We start from the raw sequence: 19,519 nt of genomic DNA on the forward strand, positions 1-19,519 counted from the left end.
CTGTGGAGTGCTGAAAGCTCTTCTTGCTGATATACAAACGAGGTTGACTGATTTATTTAAACTGGCAAAGCTGTTTTGATGCCATTAAACAGAGTATATCTGAGCATTCCTTCAATTGTAATAGTCAAAAATGTGTACTCTTGAAATGGTGAAATCTTAATGGAGTCTGATTAGTCAAGGAGTGGTATATTTTCACTCTTAGTTCAGGTATACAGAAATCAACTTTGACACAAGGAAAAAAACAAGCTGTAAAACTGTATAGCAATTACAGGCCAAAAAGCCAATTTACACCTCACAATCAAGGACAAGAGGCAATCACGCAAAACAGGGTGTCCTCCATAACAGGTAGTATGCAGACAGAGCACCATTTCTCCTACAGCAGTAAGAAAGTCTGACTTCCTTCTAAGGGACTGAAGCACTATGTTTATGGAGGTTGCATACAGTGGCAGAGTGAGGCCAATTACCTACGGCAAATGTACTGCATGGAGCCAAAAGCCAACACAGCCCGCAGAAACAAAGTGATTTTACAGCTAAATTTTAATCTGCTGGCTTTGGCTTTGTCTCCAGTCCCTCATGTGGGCCTTTCAAAATCTGATTTATCTTTACGCTTTAAAGCAGACCAGTGGCAGCATCGGCCCTGATGCTTAGTGATGCTTCTGAGGGTTCTCCACTGATTCTGTAGGGTTTAATGAGACAGTCTGAATACAAAGATGGTGCTACATGGAAACCTTTGAAACTTTAGTAATTCGATGTCAGCAAACAGCATTGTATATTTTGCTTTATTTTCTGTATTCATTACTTTTTGTCTAAGCACTGTCTTGGAATCATAAGTGCAATGCTCTACAGGGGCATTTCTAGGATTGTTGTGATGTTGGGGGGTGCCAGGTGCCCTGCCCGATGTCTGAACATGGAGGTGATTCTTGGTTAAAATAAACCGCAATAAGGACCACATCTGGCCATTTAGTCAAAGGTCTGGTTTTGTGAGAAGATTCACAGGAGCCATACCTGAGACCTTCATGGCACTGCAAGAATAGGAGAAATATTCAATAAATATATGGTCATATTACAGCAACCCTCAGATCTTGTGGCAAATTCAGGGGTTGATGCCAAAAGAGATATCATGGTACACTGACCATGGGGGAACCAGAGGGGAGCAGCTGGGAAAGGTAATTGCCTACAGTTGGTGCCATGGGAGTTGAGCATTGAGGGGGTTGCTTTATCAGTGGGCTGTAATAGCAAGAGAAGGTGGAGGAAGCACAGAGCTAGAGAAGTAATTTGCTTCTATTTAGATTTAGGCTGCTTGAACCCAACTGAACTCTGCATACTGCTGTTAATTAAATTTGAGAGTGAGGTGAAGGGCAAAGAGGAGGGTCAGAGGAAGAAAGGAAGGGAAGGGAGACAAGAGCAGGGGAAGCTGGTTTTGTGATTTTGTCAGGGCGCGCAGACCATGCCATGGCAAAGAATAATGTAAATGAAGCAGAGGTCAGCAAGTTTTCCCAAAGAGTGCAGCCACCCTGCTGGCACGAGCGTTAACTTTACTACGTTAGCAGCAGGAGAGAGAAGATAATGGTGTAAAGATCATTACTGGACTGTAGTTTTCTGTGTCAAATCATAAATTCAGAGCTCGAGCTGCAGTTGCAAAACAAATGAGACTTAAAAAATGCAGAGTTTGTAATGGACGCACACATATGCACACTTTGACTTTGAATAAAATTCAAAGAGCATTGAAAGAAAGCAAGATATTTCGTTTCCATATGGTGAGCCTAATTACAGAACATCTGAATGATAATGAGCAAAATAAATGTAAGAAAACAGATGAGAGTGGAACTACATGTTCTCATGCTGAGCTTTGGTATTACTGTACATGTAACAACCTGCATGTTCTAACAAATGCATATAGTTATAATGAACTCAAACAAGGTTCAATGTGACATAAAATTATTTGTTATTGTACAAATGTTGCAAAGAGTATGTGGAGATGTGGGCATGGTCGAGCAATACTCTGTGGAGAGTGAAGCCAGGAGAGGGAAGCGGTAAGGGTTGCCACCTGTGGGGAATGATCTCTAACTGCTGTTCTGTGTTGCAGTGAGAGTGGAGAGAGATAAGAGCAGCCCAGAGCTGCAGATGAGGGAGAGAAGGGACCTGAGTCCTACTGCAACACTCTCTTCACGATAAAGAAAGTGTGTTACTTTATGTTTGATTATGATTGTGTTTGATTATCAAGTTTTATTTATTTTTTTTGAGCATAAACTGAAAAGTACCATGAATTAAAAAACTGGTTCCCGCTTCCCTCATTTCCCCTAGATTGACAAGGGACTTTTCACTGAGAATTAAGAGGATGGTTCTAAAATTACAGGCGGACTGGAAAAATTAGCAGTCAAAATAGCTCTGTACTTTGAACATTTTAAACAATTTTAGAAGTAGAAATTGCATGAACATTCAGCTAAATGTGTTCAATATAATTTGAAAGCACTCCTGTTGCTATTACCGTATGAAATCGACTGCAAAATGATCACCATCATCTGCAACTGGTGTCTCTAAAAGGGTCTAAACAGCTTGTGCCTGAATTCAGTTTGCAATTTTTGAGTGAAAATGCATCTGTATGATTTTAGAAAAAAAAAAATCAAACTCTACAGCTGAAAATGGTGAAGCTTTGGGCGCAATTCATTTCCCCAAGGCAGCGTTGCTGAAAATTGGAAGATGGCTGGCTTTAGAGGAAAAAAATCTTAGATGGTTTGAATATTTCAGAATTCTGTTGCACCTACTATTGTCTTTCACTAGTCATATTCAATATTTTTTTCATCTGACACTAGACTTCTAGTGTCACATAACTTTAAAAGCCAATAGCTCTTTTGAAATGTATCATCTGATTGGGTAGATTTTTGATTAGCCTCTGGCTGTGGATGAGAACAGCCTTTAAAAAGATCTCATTCTCAAAAGAACACTACACAGTCAATTCGGGATGGACTTCAAATATGCTTTATAATTAAACTTAAATCAATATCCTTTAGTTTTGAATATTACATTACTCCCATTACAATTATAGCTGTTAACACTGCAAATTAGTGTTGTGCTATTTTTCTAATGATTAATGTATCATGCAAAGACATTCAAATTTAAATTAAACACAAAAAAACATCAAATAAAACATGTAAAATATAAAAAAGATCACTTAAAATTTACAGTGGGATGTGGTTCAAAATGTGATTTTACCTGGAAATAAATCCTAATGCTTTTGAAACATTTTAAAGAAGCCTTATGACTAAATAAATATGAAATACCCAGGTACCATAGTTTGAGAATCACTAGTACAAGGTAATTTTGCATCCTTGATCATTGATGAAATATAGCTGCTTATCATCCTATTAACAGCATGATGATCACCAGGGCCCTCAGAGTTAAATCTACCAGAGACTTGGAAAATGAAGCGAGAATCATTTGAAAAGAGAAAAAGAGAACAGAGCTGTCAGGGGGAGAAGGAGGTGTGATCTGATCCCTACGACTCTCTCCTCCTGGCTGGTTTTGGAGAGAGAAAGAGATGGGTGGTGAGTTGTTAGACTAATGCTCTGTTAGCAAATGTGTCCAGACCACCCACTACGTCTCTCTGGCTCTGATGTTGTCTTGTAGTAGCGATGTGTGCTCAGTGGATGAGCCCAGCTCTCTCAGCCCTTTTCCTAGGGAGACATGAGTAGTAATCCCAATGGAAGCAGCAATCTGTTGGGAGTTTGCTCAGGCTTTCATGATAATATATGCATTTTTCTGCTGCTTTACACAGCCAGATGCAAGCCGTCACCTTTTGGTTCAAATGAGAGTTTGTGAGGGAGAAAAATAGATATTTAGTGCGAGGCTGCAACAAATGTTCTTTTTAGTCAAACTGTAGTACAAATTGGAAGCTAGGACCACAGCTATGCTCCGATGTAACATGATGCAAACTGTAAATTGTGCTCTGAAGAACACACACTGTTCTTGTTGTATCTCCAGAGATAAGAAATGCAATGCCTTTTTTAAGTGCTGTGGGAAATCCTACAGGAAAAGTACAAAAGAATCACATCACTATCAATCACTGCAATGCATTGTTGTCACTACTGCTCTCAGAGTTTTCAGTAAGATACGGCAACACCTATTGAAGCACACGTTTGGAGATTACAATGGCTCCAAACTTTATAAAACCTAATGTCAGTGTGAATTCAAAACCTAGTGAGTTGTCTTGCTGTCTACTGAATACATTTGCTGACTGAAATAGAACTTCATAAGTGACCATTTGGGCCATGCTGTACAGTGCAACAGTCCAATATTTTTAGCCGTCTTGGTTTCAAAACTATTTTCACCATACATTTTTTCCATACAGATTTCTCCATTCATTTTTTACATACGGATTTCATAACATTCTACATGAAGGAGTTCTAAGGCATGAACCAACCAATTCCAAGGCGAATCATTTCATAACATTCAATACTTTGATCTGAAGCAAAAAATATTTGAAAATCGGATGAAAAGACAAAAGGAACAACACTGTGTACTTAATGTTAAGGCTGAATGATTTAGCCAAAAAATCATCTAATTATTTTTAAATATATTGTGATTGTGATTTGAACTGCAATATGACTAACATAAAAAACCTAGTTATTGATTCCTATTGAACAAATTTGAGTCATGGGAAAACATGCTCTGCTGCCAATAGATACTGTTCAAAAAGGGTGTTCACACTTTAGTCCTGTTAAACGGAACCAAACTTAATACATTTAAAATACAGTCAAATTTGATGGGGATAAACAGATTCATATTGCTTTAATTCACAATGTCCTGGTCCACTGTGTACCTCTTTGCAATTTCAGTATTATTTTGATTAATCGTTCAGCCCTACTAAACATATTTTCCTGAATGCCTGTTTGTCACTATACACTGCAAAATATTTGCATGTGAAGTCTTAAGTTTTATTTTGAGGTAATTTGATAAAATGTATGTATAGCTAATGAGAATCCATAAAAATTATCACATTTACTTTGAGACAAATGTGTCATTATCCGTTCTGTTCAAGGTGATTAAATCAAAAGTTTTTTAATTAGTAACCAATAAGTGAAAGTATAGTATTTGTGGTAAAAATCCCCACTGTTGTAGGGGCTAAAGGCCCCCCATAAAACACACTGTTTTGCTAAAGTGATGGGAAGAGATGAACATTTTTTAAAAGTGGGCTCACATTAACTAATCTAATCTAAAAACGGCACGCACTGACCGTGTTACGTGAACTGTCGAGACAGGTGCATGCAGGCTACTGCGTGCTAGAGGCAACTGGGTCAGCTGCACGTAGCCCTCCCCAACGCCCCCAAAAGAGATGTCATATACAGAACTTGGGCCAGTAGTGGCTCAGCGGTTAAGGCTCTAGGTTACTGAACAAAAGGTTGGGGGTTCAAGCCCCAGCACTGTCAAGATACCACTGTTGGGCCCCTGAGCAAGGCCCTTGACCCTATCTGCTCCAGGGGGCGCTGTTTCATGGCTGACCCTGCGCTCTGACCCCAGCTTAGTTGGGATATGTGAAAACAACTGCATTTCATTGGCTCAGTACATGTACATGTACTCTGCACAATGACAATAAAGTTGAATAAGAAATTGAATAAGAAATAAGACCTTAGGTTCCCTGCACACATTCCATCTCTCTCTCTCTCTCTCTCTCTCTCTCACACACACATCCATCCTTGTTTATCCAATAACTTGGTAGAAACAGCACAAGCCATGATACTATTTCTGAAGTGACATTTTTTAATTACTAACAAAGGCTTGGATGCATCATTTGGTTTGAACCAGCAACAGCAGATTCAGATCCGTCTCGTGAGAAATTCCATGCACAAATGTAATTTTATGACCGTACCAAATTTATCCTAATTTTTTCAAATGTACTTGTTCATTGAACTGTTATATATAAGGAATATCACACTCGCAATCATGCAATCATCCCTACAGCACTCGGCCTGCGGCCGAATTACAGCAGTGTTGATGTAGGGCCGGGGTGCCCAATACGTCAATCGCGATCTACCAGTCGATCGCTAAGGCAATGCTGGTAGATCGCACAAAATTTAAATGTACTTTCGTTAAATTTTAATAAAAATAAATATAATGTCTTTCCTTCTTTTAGTTTCTGTGTGACTTGCACTTGCCGAGTAAATATTGACCAGGCAAGGTTTTGTTTATTCAGTTGCCATGACAACTAGGTTTGCACATACGCGCCTTCCAAGGACTTCTGAGAACAGAGTGCGAAATTGCGATGCTACTGCCCGGATTAGGCAAAACTGTCTGATTCCAGATTGAAGTCATCAGAATAAGGTAAATGCCCTGGCTACTGTAATCTATTGTGCTGTAGGTGTTTTGGGTTTAGTTTTAAAACTGAATGATATCAACATTGATTTTTTTTTTATTAATTAGAAGATGAATTCCATGTAGGGATACATGCAGTAGTCCCAACAAGTATTTTCTTATTTTAAATGAGTAGGTAGATCTTATTGAGTTGGTCATTTAAAAGTAGATCATCACACAAAAAAGTGTGGGCACCCCTGATGTAGGGCCATATCGCACTCTTACTCATGTGATATTGCTTAAATATACAGTTTAAGTAGTAGGGCTGCAACTAACAATTATTTTGATAATCGACTAATCTAACATTTATTAGAACAATTATTTGACTATTCGGGCGATTATTGCAATGATTAATCATTAGCTCTTAACCGATTATTCAGCCTGTACCCCAAGTTAAAAGGTTGCATTAAACATGCTTTCTAACAATAACAAGGACAAAATCTTCTTTTAATAAATATCTCTAAATGACATTCAATGAATTGAAGGAAAAAATACATTTATTAGGTTTATTTCAGGAAACACTGCAAAAAAAATAATATAAATAGCAACATAATATATTTAGACTTGCTTTCAGAGAATGTGTCTTGAATATTAAAGTGTATTTTGTATATAAGTGTATTTTTTCACTTGTTTATACCTCTACCAGTGAAGTAAAGACAAAATATACTTATATTCAATATATATTTTCTGAAAGCAAGTCAAAATATCTTATATGCTGCTTCTCAGGTGAATGCATCTTTTTTTAAGGATTTAACACGAGAATGAGCTTTATTGCCAAGTATGCATACACATACAAGGAAATTGTCATGGTGACAGAAATTTCCAGTACTCAAATAATTCAACAACAAGACACAGATAATACAAAATGTAATACAAATAAAAAGCATGTAAAAAATATATAGAAGTACACAATAAGACAAGGAGATATATGTATATGTATGTATGTACAGTATGTATGTATGTATGTATGTATGTATGCACAAATACAAATATGTTATATACAGATAGTGCAAGGGAGTGTAATGGCAGAAGAGGTAGGATATGATGGATAAATATAAATAGACTAAGCTGTGTATTGGACATAATTATTGCTCTATGTGGCAGTTTTAACTGATAATGAGATGGATAGCCTGAGGGAAAATACTGTTCTTGTGCCTGATGGTTCTTGTGCTCAGTGCTCTGTAGTGCCAGCCAGAAGGCAACAGTTCATAAAGATAGTGGGCAGGGTGAGTGGGGTCCAGAGTGATTTTTGGAGTCAATATAGGTCTCCTACTTCAGGTCCTCATTTGCAATGAGTCATGTGAAGATGCTTACACATTCTCATTAAAGAGCCCCTCTTTCCTCTTCAAAGCACACACATTATGCGCTACCGCTTCCCTATAGTGAGCGTTGCATCATATCATATGGTGAGCAAACCAAATTGCCCTCTGTCCCATTATGCGGATGCGTGGCGAGCCCTAACAGGTATTTCAGAATGGGTGCAAAAACGATCGAACATGGTTATATGGTCCAGTTTTGCACACCCTGTTTCAACGGCGTTCTGTCTTCCACGGTTTCGTCCGATGACGCACCAGTGTTACGAGCCGAAATACACCTCTCATCGTGAAAAACACAATACAGATTGTGCCAAATTGACAAGCACAAAAATGGTTTTACAGCCGTTATTTTCTTGTTCCAAAGAAAGAGACATTTAAATCGCACACTTATAAAGCACCTATTCAAAATGATTACTCAGAAATAGATCTTATTGCATGCACAATTGGTTTGCGTTGATAGATCTGAAGGATGCGTACTTTCATATCCAAATTGTACGACATCACAGGATATTTTTGAGATTCGGGTTGGAGGGAACAGCTTATCAATTCAAAGTCCTGCCCTTCGGACTGTCTTTGGCTCCTCGTATATTCACAAAGTGCATTGATGAGGTTGTCGCCCCTCTGAGACTAAGCAGCATGCGCATCTTGAACTACCTCAACAATTGGCTGTTACTGCGCAATCAGAGGCTTGTTATGCCAGCACAGTTGTACTGCTTCAGCCATTTTACACTGTCCATCTCAGTTCAAACTGGGGAGAACATTTCCAATGAAACTTGTTTCAGAAAGCATTGGGATTTGTGGTGGCGGCATCCTGCTGGGGCAAGTGTCACGCAGTGCCTAAAGCCATCGGCTGTATTTCTAGCCTTAAAGGCTTTTCAGTCAGAAATATCAAACTGTCATGTCCTGGTTCGCTCAGACAACATGACAGTTCTGGCATATATAAACCGCCAAGGTGGAATTCAGGAGACTTCACCCTCAAACTGTATTAAGGATTTGGGAAATATCTGGCAAAGCAGAAATCAATCTATTTGCCTCAGTGGAGAATACCCACTGTTCCCTCTGGTACTCGAAGTCCCAAGTTGTCAGGCAGAAAGTGGTGACCACAGATGCTTCCAACACAGGTTGGGGGGTGGAGTGCGAAGGACGCCCTAAATTTTGGCACCTGAACAGGTGTGAACTGACCAGAACTGACGTGTTCAGTCATGTACACCATTTTACAAGCCAGAGCACTGTCCACTAGATGCCTCTACACACTAAAATGGAAGGTGTTCGCTGATCTCACACAGCATGGACCCAGTAAACTGCCCCACACATGAAATTGTAATAATTCTTCAAGAGCGATTAGACGCAGAACTCACCCCATCAACACTCAAAGTGTATGTGGCAACTATATCTGCGTATCACTCACATGAAACCGACGCCTCTATAGGCAAGCATGATTTAATCATAAAGTTCCTTAAAGGAGCAAGACGATTAAACCCACCTCGGCAGGCTGCAGTCCCGACTTGGGACTTAACTTTAGTCCTAAAAGCTCTTGCAGGGCCCCCCTTCGAGCCTTTGGACTCTGTTGATTTAAGTATGCTCTCTATTAAGACCGCACTACTGCTGGCTCTGGCCTCAGAAAAACAGGTAGGTGACATGCATGCACTATCAGTTGACAATTCATGTCCAAATGATCAACTCAAACCCAGGACAGGCTATGTCCCCAAGGTCTTGACCACACCCTTCAAAGCGCAGGTGTTTCACCTTCTGACCTTCTTCCCTCCTTCATTTATTTCAGATGAGGAACAATCAATGAATTAGTTATGCCCTGTGCGGGCGCTACATACATACGTTGAGTGCACCCGCCAGTTCAGACGGTCTGATCAGCTCTTTATATGCTATGGAGGATGCACAAAAGGAATGTCCGTCTCCAAGCAAAGACTTGTCTATGCAATTACCCTGGCTTATGACTCTCAGGGTCAGACTTGCCCAATTGGTGTTAAAGCACACTTAACTAGAGGCATGGGCTCCCCATGGGCATGGACGAATTGTGTGTCCTTACAAGACATATGTTTTGCAGCAGGATGGCCGTTATATTTACCATAAAGTCACAAGCACTTTCATTATAAATAAACTCCCTTCCCGACCGGGTACATAAGGAGTTAATTATACTATATGACTATAGTTCATATATTCGTTATGAACGCTCTCCTCCTGGCCATCATGAGGATCACTCACTGCGGCATGCTCATGTTGGTCATTGTCTCATAAGACTGCACCGCCGTGATTCCTCTCGGAGAAGTCATGCTGTGTAGTGCAGCGTGATGGGATTCTGTTTGCCATATGCGTGACTGAGTCGTAAGGGAACATCTCGGTTACGTACGTAAATTCAGTTCCCTGAGACGAAGGGAACAAGACATTGTGAACGCTAGCACTACAAGACTCAGCGTTCTTGAGTCACGAGTGATGCGCTCCTTGTTCTCAGTCAGAAATTCTGAGGAAATGGTGTCTGTACACCTGTTTTTATAGCGGTCAGTTTCGCGCCAAAACAGGCGGGGCTCAAACACCATAGCCAATATTAGAATATTGCCGATATTATAGAGAGGTTTCAAATAGGTTGTGTATGAAGGCACTCCCCATATGCATTACTACGCAATGTCTCTTCCCTTCATCTCAGGGAACCGAGGTTACGTACATAACCGAGACGTTTTGGAACACAGACAAAGTCTTGTTTTGCTTAAAGCACACACGTACAAGGGAAGAGTAGAATGAGAGGTTGTGAAGATATTCCTCTATCAATTCAGCAACATCCCCATAAGACGTTTGTGACAACGTCAATGATTATATTGCTCCAGATAATCTTTTTTGAGGTCTAAATCGCCATAATCGTGCTACAATTGACACTTATTTATTTGGACCACGTTCAACAAAACACCGTCCGTGCATTTATTTTCATTGATGTTGAGCAGGAAGAGGCATATGGTTGCTGGCAGCCACCCTGAATTATGAAGGAGGTGATTACAGCCCCTCTCTCATTCTCTCCATAGACAAAGATCAGTGAGACAGCTTTTGTAATCACTCTTAATAGTCTTGTTGTTTGTGTGAGTGCATGTTGTAATGATGCTGGCTCTTCAGCATGGGCGCACAAGGGACCCACTATTGTTTCATCATCTCGTTATCTTTCCACTGGCACCACAAACAGGTGAGATTCCTAGATGCTTAATGCAATAAATCATTTTTTCTATAGGTTGTGCATTTTGTTTTTCTCTTTTATTACCCTCTGTCTATATGAATTATTGCTTAATCACACCAATGGAAAGACTGTGCCATCTAATGTCTCTACATTGATCTAAAGTGGAGCAATCACTGTAATGTACTTCACCTTTCTTGGGATTCCATGTTTAAAGCATCTATCTCCATGGTATGATTCCCATTAAGTTTCTCATGATAGCACAAAGTGCTATTTGCTGAATTAATTATGTGAACCCTCATGTTCTACAACATGTCTAGTTGTTTTACCAGCCTGATCTCACAGTGAAATCAGAAAGAGTAGGCCGAATTTTCTTTAGAAAAAATTGGCACATTCTCACCAAAATTTAAAACACTGCCATATGTGGCCAAAGTGGTAATTGTTGTATGGTGTATAGGCACGTGTGAGCTCCATTTATGTCCAGGAGAGGTTGCCAAAAGCTAGTTGTGAAGCGAGATCCTTTCAGCTGTACGGAATGTATATTTTATGGACTCTACTCCCAACCCAAACCTAAACACAACCATTAGTGGATTAAAAATGAAATGTTAGGAGGAAAATTGCAACCTCCATATCACACTTGTCACTGATTAAGCGAATGCAATTACTTCCTGGTTTGAACGTGGAAAGAACCTGGGTCTCTCATGCTGCTGATTCAACATGCTGCCGGTCAAGCCACGGGAGAAGGTAAACACTGAAAACGATGCAAAAATGTATGTTGGGAAATGGTGCATGTCAGCGAGTCTGCCAATCTGTTGCCAAACCTAGGGTAGCGGAACTTTCGGAAACAGCATGCCGACTTCCTGTGTGACCATTCCTGTGTGTTTTACATACTTCTCTCAGATGAAAATATCTGTTAAATTCTGTAACATAAATAAGAGTCCATTTAAACTGAACATATAATCTAAAGCATGTGGCTGCTCATTTGAGTGATGTTAGCTCAGTTAATGCCATGTTGATCTTAAGCCAATTTGGCGTGGAATATCCAACCAGACCGCTTAGTGTTTCAGGCACAGAAAATGCATTCTCAATAGTGAGTGTGATTTATGCACAGAGAAATATTATTCACCCTCTTATTTTTGGAGTAGGACACCAGTGATGTCCAAGGAAATTCATGTTTTCTCTTACAGACATAAATTACATAAACAATACAGAAGTAATGGCTGAAAATAGCCTTTAGAAACTAACTTTCTGGAAGGAATCACTGGTTTGAGCAACTAAAGGCAACTAAATGCCAATTTGACACTCAAGTAAGGATTTTACAAACTGTAAAAACATAAGGATAGGTACAAGATTACAGATCACTCTGTCTTCGACAGTCAGTGTGTGAAGTGGATTTCTGTGCAGCATGTTTTCACGTTTAATAAGTTATTTATAGATCCATACACTTTTGCATAGATCTTCAATCTAACACTTTAAAATCCATATGGTGATTTTATACTCAGTCATGTAACTATGGGCATTCAAACCCAATCTCTACTATACAATCTGTAACAGTGAATCATAAACCAGGTAACATCCTGTCTCCTCAATATAACCATGTGATGAATTGTTAAGTCGGGTCATTTTTTTCCCATAACAGGGTTCCCACCTTTTTGACCAATTAATTTCAGTACATGATTTCTGGAAACCAATTATTAAGCCGTTTGGATAAAGACTGGTTAGCTAATGAATCGTATAGTCTGATTTGTGAACTAAATAACTCAAAAAAACTATTTGGTCACAAATCAGACATCACAATGGCTTGCGAACAAGTTCTACTCTACACAGGCACTAACCAAGAAAAATATTTATGTGATTACATATTTTAAAGCAAAACGTAACTATTTTAATATAAATTTCACAACATACATTTCCCTGATTTTTAAAGTCTGGAAAAGGCCATTTTAAAATGTTTTGATATTTCTGGGTTTTCCATGACCTTGGGTACCCTGCCATAAACAGGTGGTGATTAGCAGTTACTGCAGAAACAAAAGGAGAACCCCAAAAGTGGGTTAACTGACACAGGTGAACTGGCATCCAAATAGGATCCAAAAAAATGTAGTTGACTTCATACAGTAATGCACTCACCTCTGCAAAGCATAAAGAATATGAGCCCAGCTGGGCTGAGAAGCATCATCTTCACCTCCTCTGAAGTTGGTCGGGGATGGAGAAGGGAACCAAATGGGCAAGTGGTTTCCAACAGCTCCCACCGACAAATCTTCCTTATGGTCTACGAGACAATATGCGCAGCTTTCATTTTTTCAAAAGCAAAAATCACAGTATTGATTTTTAGATTTACATTTAGATGTTTCCCTCTCAAAACATGGAAAAAATAGTTTCTCCTGGAAACAAGAGTGAGGTGCATTTGCTCAATGTTATCATCTTGACAGCTATGATCTGTTCTGTTCCATGGGTTTTGGATGTCTTTTGAAGTATAAAAACCCCCCTTGGCTTGCGTAAAAATCAGTCAGTCATAAAAAATATATAAGTTGCGTCTTAAACGTATAATACAGCAGTGCATCCCCTGAAATGTCACAGATTGATAGTGAATTAAATTAAAAAGCCACAAGTGTCTGTAGTAGAACTGGCTGGTGGATGTTGAAGTTTGATCCGTCGGGGGAATGCGTCCGTCCAAGGTGTTTTTCAATTATTTTTCAATTTAAATACACAGATGTCTTAGACGGTTGCGCCGCGTCTCGTGCAGGAGCGCCGCGTTTTTAGACGACATTTTAGGTTAAAAGAAACGTCAACTTTTAAAAAAACCCGCCTCGAGACACCTGCGTTCTGTTATAAGAACGACTCCTTAATGAAAGTTGAAAATTGCTCTTTGATAATGAACAAACTCCGAGTGAAAATCGAACGCTTCGTGATTTAAAATCCACTGTAATTCCAGGACGAGTGACGTCCTCTCGTTTAAGAATAAAGTGACTTTTGTTTAGAGAACATCAGAGATTAATGAACAATTAGGACCATTAGCGTAATAGAAATTAGTCCTCATGTAAAAAAAGAAGACAAAAAAGCAACAAATACCCCTGGCTTCCACAGTTATTCAGCACACTTTAAGAAATGATACTGTTGTCCAGCCAGTCCAACCTATGTATCTCCCGTCTCAGTTTTGATGCTTCGGAACAAGCCATAAACTTCACCAGTGTTCGGGGAACAAGTCATTTGGCGCATAAAAATAATTTGTCCTGGGCAAATGGTCCTTTATCTTATCCATGGATTCCACACAATATTCCACATGCTTTACTCTGGTCCTTGGGTTCCGCTGCGACAGGCACAGTGAGTCATGAATCATGCATGATAGTGGTGCTCTCTCTCTCTCTCTCTCTCCCTCTGTCTCTCTGACTCTCTCTCAGATTCTGCTGAACTGGGAGGCGGCACCGTTTTTAGACGTGCCTTTTCAGACAAGTGCATGCAAAACAGTCATGTTATGCACCCCAGAAATTGTGCTGTAAACACGTCCAATTGTCGTGAATGGGGTTTATTGAAATTGCTATAAATTTACGTCCAAATTCCTACAGCAATCTACTGTGTTTCTTAAATACAATAGTTTGTTGTTAAAAATATTGCTCTCTGGGAGATCAAGAGCATGCTCACTGTGAAGTGACTAATAGTTGTGTCAATAGCTGTGTTTTGATTGAAGTCGCCATCATTGTGATTAGTGTTCTCTTGAGCTGGCATCTTGGACCTTCTTTGTTATTATATTATGTTCTTCCAACCAATCAATTTGTGTTTAAAGGTGCAGTATGTAACAATTTTCATGTAATATTCACTCTTTTTTTGGCAATGTGTAACGGCTTGTAATACAACTTAAAAAATTAGCCCTTCCCGGACTTCCTAGGTTGCCTATTAAAGCCTGTAGACTGATTTTCATGCAAAGGAAGCGGGTCGGTTTTGCCGTGAAATCTAAAGGATGTGACGTTGATGCGCTAGTGTCTGCAACACTAGGTAATGTTATCTTAGAGATGGAATCCAGCAATTGTCCGACTCCCAGCACAACACAGACTCCTACACAAACTCAGTGTAAGCCAAAAAAACAAACAAACAAAAAAACTTTATCTACTGAATCCCGTCTGGCTAAGTGGGAATGTGATCGTGATCGTGGTCGAGCGAAAACTAGAACATCGGTAGGGCATTTGATTCCTGGAAGGACCTTCGTTCGGTTTTGGGGATCAAAACTGACCCTGAATTGGCATTCTTCTTATTGGACAGGTAAGCTTACATAACTGCAAAGCATGTGAAATATAGTGCCATAAGGATTGATCTGTTTAAATTTAGTTAGCTTGATCTTGCCTGCTAACGCTGACGAATTGAAAGCTACCTTGCTTTGAAACTTTCAACTAATTTCAATTTTCAATCTTCTCTTTATAGTAAAAGTCAGGTATACAGGATAAATTTAAGCAAATACACTGGATTCTTATCGTAGTACAACATATGACATACAAAACATACAATAATCCAACATAACAGTACTGTTTAACAGTAAACTGTCTGCTATATTTCGGTAGTATGTAGCTGTATGTGTGTATCAGTTTGCTATGTTGGCTGATAAGTAGTTTAAGTTTAGTCTCAAAGTTTGTAGTAAAACAATCATAAATGTGTAATTTTAATTATGCTACTTCATCTGTCAGCATGATGCCACGTTCAGTCTCTTTGTACTTTACGTCATTGTTTTGGCTGATGCTCGCGTCCCTATGGAGTGTGTGCACGAGCAATAGCAACAGGTAGCTGGCTTAATGGCCACAGGTGTCATTAATAACAAGGCTTTCTAAATCTTACATACGGCACCTTTAAGTTATGCCTTCTACACACTACAATACTTTCAAAGACTTCATATTGTGGTACTGTTCATATTATACAACAATCTGTCTTGTCATGGAAGTCATAGGATTTTCAAATTACAATATGAATCAGCGACAGGGGTGAACACATTACAAAACATTTCACTATTGACGAATCCCCAATGACTCTGCCTGGATTCCAGATTACGTTTCACATCAGAGTACACATGAGAAGTGATACGAGATACGAAAACAAATGCTTATCATATGTTATGCATTTCAGAATATGATGTGTATGTAATCACCTTTAAATAATGTGTAAAGGCATCATATATTTTATTGGTTACAATATGAAAAAGTAGCTCCTACTGAAAAATCTACCTATTTGCTTACCTGACTGTCCAAAAGAATTGGCAATTTCTCTCCAACACTTCTCTTTCTCCACCCGGTTGTGGTACAGTTCAGAGAAAACATCAAATAGGCACTGGTGCTCCTGCCAATGTTCCACTTATTTTTACTCCATTTCTTCGGTCCAATAAGACTTTCTTGATACCGCAGCCATGCTAGTTGATGTTTTGATGTCATTTGATGGCTATATGCTGCTAAATTACAGTTGTATACTGTAGCTGTAAAAAGTCATTTCAGCAACAGCAAGACACTGTTCATTTTACAGTAACTTGCTGACAATCCTGCTGCCAGTTCTTTACTGATTTTTTGACAAGAAAATCTTAAACAGTGATGTTTTACCTTGCACATTTTTTGTATGTACATTCATTTAAATCAGATGATAAAATCAAGCTCCAAAAAAGTTGAGACAGGGCAAGACGAAAACGACTTCTGAATATGTGTGATCTCCAATCACTCAGGCATCACTTAAAAAACATAATTCATTTGTAATGGATATCATGAACATGGGCTTAGAATTACATTAATAAACCATTATTAGTCAACACCATTTGCCGCTCCATCCACAGATACACTTTACTATTCAAAGCAGAAGCCCTACATCAACACTGTCCAGAAGTGTTGCCGACTTCTCTGGGCTCGGTCTCATCTTAGATGGAAAGTAGAATAGTGTAACTGTGTTTTTTGGTCCGACGAGTCCACATTTCAAATAGTTTTTTGAAAAACACAGTCATTGTGTTCTCAGGCCAAAGAAAAAATGGACCATCCAAGCTGTTATCAGCGTCAGATCCAAAAGCCAGTGCCTGTATGGGCCAGGGGTGTGTCATGGCATGGGTAACTTGCACATCTGTGAGGGCACCATTAATGCAGACAGATATGTACAAATTTTAGAGCAGGGCCAGTTGACATGTAAAATTCTGAGCAGATTTCTCTTTCAAGTCCAACCTTACTGTCATCCAACACTGTCTTTTCCAGGGACGTCCCTGCATTTTCCAGCAGGACAACTGCAAACCACATACTGGACGGATTACATGTGCATGGCTGCGTAAGCAGAGAGTGCGGGTGCTAGTTTGGCCTGCCTGCAGTCCTGAACATCTCCAATTGAGAATGTGTGGTGCGTTATGAAGCACACCATATGGCAACAAAGACCCTGTACAATTGTGCAGTCAAAGAACTGCATAATGAATGAATGGGGGGAAATTCCACTTTCTAAACTTAAACTTGTGTCCTCAGTATAAAATGCTTAATTATTCAAATAAATTGTGATGTTTAACAGTGGAAAACACTTAACTATCCCAACTTTTTTAGAGCGTGTTGCAATCATCTGATTTGAAATTACTGTACATTTTTAAAAACAATAAAATTCACAAGGTAAAAGGGTCCATTAGAGTTCTTTTATACAATGATAATGCAGGTTGGAATGTAGATATGGAGTGCTTGATTGAAACATATAGGCTACAATACACCTTTTTCACAGACCGTGACAGTAAATTTGTCATGTTCTCCCAACTGACTGTCTTAACCCACCACTCTACTTTTATTTTTATTTTTTATTTATTTATTTTTTCCTCTTCTGGAAAGTAATTCAAACGTATTGGTGGATTTTTTTCTTTTGGCCTTGGAGCAAATGGGTAAGTGAAAATAATATTTGCTGTGATCTCCCATTCACTGCTGTGGAACTTTACCCTGCAAATGTTTACTTCCGCGTTCCAAAAGAAGTGTCTGGACGAAGAGTCAACAGTGCCCTCTACTGGTGAAACACATTTCCCATAGATTTCCCCCTTGTTGACGCATGTTACATCTTGCTGCACTTTTTTTTTCTTTCTTTTTTTTTTGCGATGTTTTGATACTTTAAACAGAGGTGTGTTTGAGCTTTCACCTATTCTTGTGACTTATTAGCTAATATAATTTGCCTTAATTTCTGACTAAACTTACATCACCATTTATAAAAAGGGTAATTTTCGAGGAAACTGTATCTTAGTTAAAAATCAAATGAATAGGCTACGTTTGAAATTTGACTTTACCCCATGCTTTGTGCGCTCTTGGTGGAGGTGTTCATCACTTTGGTTCTACTTTTGATTAAATACTATGCAAACATTCACTGCTGAATCGTTAACAATAAGACTAAGAACTTGTATTAGGTAAGTATAAAGAAAATGTTGATTTATGTTGACAAATTTAGATTTAGGCTCAGCATTTAAATAGTTATTCAACCTTAAGTGCATTAAAAAGTGACAAATGTATTTGAGTTTTTAAAAGTATGCTATTTATAAGACAGATAGATCGGGACTTGGATGCTGATTGGTCAATAGACGTGCCTTATTCGTGATAAAGCACAGCTGTGACCTCTTCGCTGATTGGTCAATAGACGTGCCTTATTCGTGATAAAGCACAGCTGTGACCTCTTCACTGAGCTATTTGTATCACTGCACAGATATTAGGTTATGAAAACTTTATTTGAAAGATCTGGAAACATTCAAAAAAAAAACTTTTTCTAGGTTATAGCAACATGGAAATCGTTTGGATTTTTGTGGATTTTTTTTTTTTTTTTTTTTTTTGACAATATAGTAACTTTTACTATGTGGCTCAGTGGTTGAGGCTCAGGGTTACTGACCAGAAGGTCGGGGGTTCAAGCCCCAGCACCACCAAGATGCCACTGTTGGGCCCTTGAGCAAGGCACTTAACTCCAGGTTGCTCCGGGGGGATTGTCCCTGTAACAAGTGCACTGTAAGTCGCTTTGGATAAAAGTGTCTGCCAAATGCATAAATGTTCTAATGTTCTAACCATATTATAAAATCAATAAGGCACTCGAAGCTGTGCCATATTGTAAATTAGTCATGGCTGCTTCTGAAGGGATACTCACAGCACAGCCTCTCATAACTTATTGCTTAAGTACAAAACATACAAATATAAAAACCAAAAATAAAAAAAGTTATTATTAATCTTATTATTTACTCAACCTCATGCCATCCCCGATTATTTGTTGTGTAGAGTCAAAAAACAAAAGACTTACATTTTGATCTGTTTCCTTTATGTGATATTTGGAGCTATAAATGTTTGATCACCATTCACTTGTATTGTATGGATTTACAGAGCTGAGATATTCTTCTAAAAATCTTAATTTGTGTTCTGCTGAAGAAAAATTCACATCTGGGTGAGTAAATGAGAGAATTTTTGGTGAACTATCCTTTTAAATGTGGCTCATTGTGTGGTTCTGCTAAACATGGCTTTAACCTTGTACTCACTCGCATCATGCTGAATAGAGATATTGACAGCATGAGTAGCTGATGACTTCCCTACCGCTAAAGTCAGCAATTACTGTCAGTTCACAGAGGAGAGATGTTCGTTGATTAGGGATGTAAGAGGCATTTAAGAAGACCCACATGCTCAAACATCCAATTAGCAAACACATTAATTGCCAAGCCAAATTCTGTGAACGGTATTGAGAGTTTTCA

General features: G+C 38.9%; 1 pseudogene; it reads right to left on the reverse strand.

Moving 5' to 3' along the window:
* LOC127625250 (transmembrane protein 132C-like) overlaps positions 1 to 13,041 on the reverse strand; it is a 205,713-nt pseudogene extending 192,672 nt beyond the window's left edge.
* Positions 13,042 to 19,519: the final 6,478 nt, after the last annotated feature.

The sequence above is a fragment of the Xyrauchen texanus genome, chromosome 31, assembly GCF_025860055.1.
Source record: "Xyrauchen texanus isolate HMW12.3.18 chromosome 31, RBS_HiC_50CHRs, whole genome shotgun sequence".
NCBI lineage: Eukaryota > Metazoa > Chordata > Actinopteri > Cypriniformes > Catostomidae > Xyrauchen > Xyrauchen texanus.